Here is a 7500-nt window from a genome sequence, read left to right on the forward strand (position 1 = left end):
GCTTCCCACAAGGCCAGCCACTTTGAGGCAGCTGTAAGCGCACCACACACACCCTACGTGGGGTGGGGAGGGAAGGAGCAGGGGTCGACCCCACATGCCTGCAAACCTCTAGAGCGGCCTTACAATGCTCGCTACTCTATGGACCGGCAACGGCAATTGAAACCAACCCTAAAATTCTTGCACAGTTGGCAGCCTTCCTTGGCACAAGACCAAACAGCGCAGCGAACCCGTGCAGCACCAACCCAAGGGGACAGCCTTCCCCACACACTCTGGAGGAGAAGAGGCTCCCTCGGGCTGAGTCACACAGCTCAAGATACTCGCTCATTCACGGAAAACTTGGGAAACAAAACCTGCTGACACACACCACTTATGCATCGCATGAAGATTGCCATTGTCCATACACTTGTGCAGGTGCGATGGAAATATTTTCTCGTTTTGGTGTATGCTATATTTTTACAGACAGCTACCGACAAACGGTAGAAATTAGCGGGGATAGGCCTCAGACATTACCCAAAGCTCCGGGAACGTGAGCGACGCAAGACGAATGGGCATTTTAAAGCAGATCTATGGCAGTTACTGACAGTGCCTGGCGTGGGTTACTTGTCTCCGTTGTCGAGAGGGGAAGACGACCCATGTATATGTAAAGGGCGATTTTTTTAGCAACCGTTAAGGCTGTTTTTCCCCTTCACTTGTATCGAGAGGGAAGCAAAGAACATGTATGGCGTGTACGTTTTTTTACGAATTTTCATTAGCAATCTAACGACATGAATTGCGAAGACGTTTTTTGAACAATTGTATTCCTTTCCCAAAACATCGAGTGCTAGTGTATAAAACCGCTAGAGAAAATAAATTGGCAGGCGAAACTTAAAAAGGAGAGACCCATGAACAGCATGGCCAGGCGGCTCACCTCGACGTTTTTCCCCCGAGCAAAGTCCGCCGAGACCCCCTGTATCCCACGGGGATGTACTGGCGTGCACTTAAAGGTTGATGCCGCTCTGTTACTTGGGAAACGAACCACAAGCCAAATCCAGCTAATTTGTGAATGACTTAGCTCTCCTGCTTTCTCGAGAACGTGCTTTTTTCGTCGGATGAAACTTCCACAGGCTTTTCCAGCAGATTTGCACCTGCACTCAAAAAAGTCAAAATTTGTACACATAGACCCCATCAAACGGGAGAAATTGGCCCGGATTGCTCTCATGTGCGTTACGGGGCATCGTTTCTCTCGCGCCGAATTCTCTCGAGCTGGGAAATCGCTCATTTTTGCGTCGCCAAATATCGTACGAACGCCGTGAAACTTCCACAGGCTTTTTCAGCAGATTTGCACCTGCACTCAAAAAAGTCAAAATTTTTACACATAGACCCCATCAAACGGGAGAAATTGGCCCGGATTGCTCTCATGTGCGTTACGGGGCATCGTTTCTGTCGCGCCGAATTCCATCGAGCTGGGAAATCGCTCATTTTTGCGTCGCCAAATATCGTACGAACGCCGTGAAACTTCCACAGGCTTTTCCAGCAGATTTGCACGTGCACTCAAAAAAGTCAAAATTTTTACACATAGACCCCATCAAACGGGAGAAATTGGCCCGGATTGCTCTCATGTGCGTTACGGGGCATCGTTTCTCTCGCGCCGAATTCTCTCGAGCTGGGAAATCGCTCATTTTTGCGTCGCCAAATATCGTACGAACGCCGTGAAACTTCCACAGGCTTTTTCAGCAGATTTGCACGTGCACTCAAAAAAGTCAAAATTTTTACACATAGACCCCATCAAACGGGAGAAATTGGCCGGGATTGCTCTCATGTGCGTTACGGGGCATCGTTTCTCTCGCTCCGAATTCCATCGAGCTGGGAAATCGCTCATTTTTGCGTCGCCAAATATCGTACGAACGCCGTGAAACTTCCACAGGCTTTTTCAGCAGATTTGCACGTGCACTCAAAAAAGTCAAAATTTTTACACATAGACCCCATCAAACGGGAGAAATTGGCCGGGATTGCTCTCATGTGCGTTACGGGGCATCGTTTCTCTCGCGCCGAATTCCATCGAGCTGGGAAATCGCTCATTTTTGCGTCGCCAAATATCGTACGAACGCCGTGAAACTTCCACAGGCTTTTCCAGCAGATTGGCACGTGCACTCAAAAAAGTCAAAATTTGTACACATAGACCCCATCAAACGGGAGAAATTGGCCGGGATTGCTCTCATGTGCGTTACGGGGCATCGTTTCTCTCGCTCCGAATTCCATCGAGCTGGGAAATCGCTCATTTTTGCGTCGCCAAATATCGTACGAACGCCGTGAAACTTCCACAGGCTTTTCCAGCAGATTTGCACCTGCACTCAAAAAAGTCAAAATTTTTACACATAGACCCCATCAAACGGGAGAAATTGGCCCGGATTGCTCTCATGTGCGTTACGGGGCATCGTTTCTCTCGCGCCGAATTCTCTCGAGCTGGGAAATCGCTCATTTTTGCGTCGCCAAATATCGTACGAACGCCGTGAAACTTCCACAGGCTTTTTCAGCAGATTTGCACCTGCACTCAAAAAAGTCAAAATTTTTACACATAGACCCCATCAAACGGGAGAAATTGGCCCGGATTGCTCTCATGTGCGTTACGGGGCATCGTTTCTCTCGCGCCGAATTCCATCGAGCTGGGAAATCGCTCATTTTTGCGTCGCCAAATATCGTACGAACGCCGTGAAACTTCCACAGGCTTTTTCAGCAGATTTGCACGTGCACTCAAAAAAGTCAAAATTTTTACACATAGACCCCATCAAACGGGAGAAATTGGCCCGGATTGCTCTCATGTGCGTTACGGGGCATCGTTTCTCTCGCGCCGAATTCTCTCGAGCTGGGAAATCGCTCATTTTTGCGTCGCCAAATATCGTACGAACGCCGTGAAACTTCCACAGGCTTTTTCAGCAGATTTGCACGTGCACTCAAAAAAGTCAAAATTTGTACACATAGACCCCATCAAACGGGAGAAATTGGCCGGGATTGCTCTCATGTGCGTTACGGGGCATCGTTTCTCTCGCTCCGAATTCCATCGAGCTGGGAAATCGCTCATTTTTGCGTCGCCAAATATCGTACGAACGCCGTGAAACTTCCACAGGCTTTTTCAGCAGATTTGCACGTGCACTCAAAAAAGTCAAAATTTTTACACATAGACCCCATCAAACGGGAGAAATTGGCCGGGATTGCTCTCATGTGCGTTACGGGGCATCGTTTCTCTCGCGCCGAATTCCATCGAGCTGGGAAATCGCTCATTTTTGCGTCGCCAAATATCGTACGAACGCCGTGAAACTTCCACAGGCTTTTCCAGCAGATTTGCACGTGCACTCAAAAAAGTCAAAATTTTTACACATAGACCCCATCAAACGGGAGAAATTGGCCCGGATTGCTCTCATGTGCGTTACGGGGCATCGTTTCTCTCGCGCCGAATTCTCTCGAGCTGGGAAATCGCTCATTTTTGCGTCGCCAAATATCGTACGAACGCCGTGAAACTTCCACAGGCTTTTTCAGCAGATTTGCACCTGCACTCCAAAAAGTCAAAATTTTTACACATAGACCCCATCAAACGGGAGAAATTGGCCCGGATTGCTCTCATGTGCGTTACGGGGCATCGTTTCTCTCGCTCCGAATTCCATCGAGCTTGGAAATCGCTCATTTTTGCGTCGCCAAATATCGTACGAACGCCGTGAAACTTCCACAGGCTTTTCCAGCAGATTTGCACCTGCACTCAAAAAAGTCAAAATTTTTACACATAGACCCCATCAAACGGGAGAAATTGGCCCGGATTGCTCTCATGTGCGTTACGGGGCATCGTTTCTGTCGCGCCGAATTCCATCGAGCTGGGAAATCGCTCATTTTTGCGTCGCCAAATATCGTACGAACGCCGTGAAACTTCCACAGGCTTTTCCAGCAGATTGGCACGTGCACTCAAAAAAGTCAAAATTTGTACACATAGACCCCATCAAACGGGAGAAATTGGCCGGGATTGCTCTCATGTGCGTTACGGGGCATCGTTTCTCTCGCTCCGAATTCCATCGAGCTGGGAAATCGCTCATTTTTGCGTCGCCAAATATCGTACGAACGCCGTGAAACTTCCACAGGCTTTTTCAGCAGATTTGCACGTGCACTCAAAAAAGTCAAAATTTGTACACATAGACCCCATCAAACGGGAGAAATTGGCCCGGATTGCTCTCATGTGCGTTACGGGGCATCGTTTCTCTCGCGCCGAATTCCATCGAGCTGGGAAATCGCTCATTTTTGCGTCGCCAAATATCGTACGAACGCCGTGAAACTTCCACAGGCTTTTCCAGCAGATTTGCACCTGCACTCAAAAAAGTCAAAATTTTTACACATAGACCCCATCAAACGGGAGAAATTGGCCCGGATTGCTCTCATGTGCGTTACGGGGCATCGTTTCTCTCGCGCCGAATTCTCTCGAGCTGGGAAATCGCTCATTTTTGCGTCGCCAAATATCGTACGAACGCCGTGAAACTTCCACAGGCTTTTTCAGCAGATTTGCACCTGCACTCAAAAAAGTCAAAATTTTTACACATAGACCCCATCAAACGGGAGAAATTGGCCCGGATTGCTCTCATGTGCGTTACGGGGCATCGTTTCTCTCGCGCCGAATTCCATCGAGCTGGGAAATCGCTCATTTTTGCGTCGCCAAATATCGTACGAACGCCGTGAAACTTCCACAGGCTTTTTCAGCAGATTTGCACGTGCACTCAAAAAAGTCAAAATTTTTACACATAGACCCCATCAAACGGGAGAAATTGGCCCGGATTGCTCTCATGTGCGTTACGGGGCATCGTTTCTCTCGCGCCGAATTCTCTCGAGCTGGGAAATCGCTCATTTTTGCGTCGCCAAATATCGTACGAACGCCGTGAAACTTCCACAGGCTTTTTCAGCAGATTTGCACGTGCACTCAAAAAAGTCAAAATTTGTACACATAGACCCCATCAAACGGGAGAAATTGGCCGGGATTGCTCTCATGTGCGTTACGGGGCATCGTTTCTCTCGCTCCGAATTCCATCGAGCTGGGAAATCGCTCATTTTTGCGTCGCCAAATATCGTACGAACGCCGTGAAACTTCCACAGGCTTTTTCAGCAGATTTGCACGTGCACTCAAAAAAGTCAAAATTTTTACACATAGACCCCATCAAACGGGAGAAATTGGCCGGGATTGCTCTCATGTGCGTTACGGGGCATCGTTTCTCTCGCGCCGAATTCCATCGAGCTGGGAAATCGCTCATTTTTGCGTCGCCAAATATCGTACGAACGCCGTGAAACTTCCACAGGCTTTTCCAGCAGATTTGCACCTGCACTCAAAAAAGTCAAAATTTTTACACATAGACCCCATCAAACGGGAGAAATTGGCCCGGATTGCTCTCATGTGCGTTACGGGGCATCGTTTCTCTCGCTCCGAATTCCATCGAGCTTGGAAATCGCTCATTTTTGCGTCGCCAAATATCGTACGAACGCCGTGAAACTTCCACAGGCTTTTCCAGCAGATTTGCACCTGCACTCAAAAAAGTCAAAATTTTTACACATAGACCCCATCAAACGGGAGAAATTGGCCCGGATTGCTCTCATGTGCGTTACGGGGCATCGTTTCTCTCGCGCCGAATTCTCTCGAGCTGGGAAATCGCTCATTTTTGCGTCGCCAAATATCGTACGAACGCCGTGAAACTTCCACAGGCTTTTTCAGCAGATTTGCACCTGCACTCAAAAAAGTCAAAATTTGTACACATAGACCCCATCAAACGGGAGAAATTGGCCGGGATTGCTCTCATGTGCGTTACGGGGCATCGTTTCTCTCGCTCCGAATTCCATCGAGCTGGGAAATCGCTCATTTTTGCGTCGCCAAATATCGTACGAACGCCGTGAAACTTCCACAGGCTTTTTCAGCAGATTTGCACGTGCACTCAAAAAAGTCAAAATTTGTACACATAGACCCCATCAAACGGGAGAAATTGGCCGGGATTGCTCTCATGTGCGTTACGGGGCATCGTTTCTCTCGCGCCGAATTCCATCGAGCTGGGAAATCGCTCATTTTTGCGTCGCCAAATATCGTACGAACGCCGTGAAACTTCCACAGGCTTTTCCAGCAGATTTGCACGTGCACTCAAAAAAGTCAAAATTTTTACACATAGACCCCATCAAACGGGAGAAATTGGCCCGGATTGCTCTCATGTGCGTTACGGGGCATCGTTTCTCTCGCGCCGAATTCTCTCGAGCTGGGAAATCGCTCATTTTTGCGTCGCCAAATATCGTACGAACGCCGTGAAACTTCCACAGGCTTTTTCAGCAGATTTGCACCTGCACTCAAAAAAGTCAAAATTTTTACACATAGACCCCATCAAACGGGAGAAATTGGCCCGGATTGCTCTCATGTGCGTTACGGGGCATCGTTTCTCTCGCTCCGAATTCCATCGAGCTTGGAAATCGCTCATTTTTGCGTCGCCAAATATCGTACGAACGCCGTGAAACTTCCACAGGCTTTTCCAGCAGATTTGCACCTGCACTCAAAAAAGTCAAAATTTTTACACATAGACCCCATCAAACGGGAGAAATTGGCCCGGATTGCTCTCATGTGCGTTACGGGGCATCGTTTCTGTCGCGCCGAATTCCATCGAGCTGGGAAATCGCTCATTTTTGCGTCGCCAAATATCGTACGAACGCCGTGAAACTTCCACAGGCTTTTCCAGCAGATTGGCACGTGCACTCAAAAAAGTCAAAATTTGTACACATAGACCCCATCAAACGGGAGAAATTGGCCGGGATTGCTCTCATGTGCGTTACGGGGCATCGTTTCTCTCGCTCCGAATTCCATCGAGCTGGGAAATCGCTCATTTTTGCGTCGCCAAATATCGTACGAACGCCGTGAAACTTCCACAGGCTTTTTCAGCAGATTTGCACGTGCACTCAAAAAAGTCAAAATTTGTACACATAGACCCCATCAAACGGGAGAAATTGGCCGGGATTGCTCTCATGTGCGTTACGGGGCATCGTTTCTCTCGCGCCGAATTCCATCGAGCTGGGAAATCGCTCATTTTTGCGTCGCCAAATATCGTACGAACGCCGTGAAACTTCCACAGGCTTTTTCAGCAGATTTGCACGTGCACTCAAAAAAGTCAAAATTTTTACACATAGACCCCATCAAACGGGAGAAATTGGCCCGGATTGCTCTCATGTGCGTTACGGGGCATCGTTTCTCTCGCTCCGAATTCCATCGAGCTTGGAAATCGCTCATTTTTGCGTCGCCAAATATCGTACGAACGCCGTGAAACTTCCACAGGCTTTTCCAGCAGATTTGCACCTGCACTCAAAAAAGTCAAAATTTTTACACATAGACCCCATCAAACGGGAGAAATTGGCCCGGATTGCTCTCATGTGCGTTACGGGGCATCGTTTCTCTCGCGCCGAATTCTCTCGAGCTGGGAAATCGCTCATTTTTGCGTCGCCAAATATCGTACGAACGCCGTGAAACTTCCA

This window comes from Lampetra fluviatilis, unplaced genomic scaffold (assembly GCF_964198595.1).
Source record: "Lampetra fluviatilis unplaced genomic scaffold, kcLamFluv1.1 SCAFFOLD_254, whole genome shotgun sequence".
Lineage (NCBI taxonomy): Eukaryota > Metazoa > Chordata > Hyperoartia > Petromyzontiformes > Petromyzontidae > Lampetra > Lampetra fluviatilis.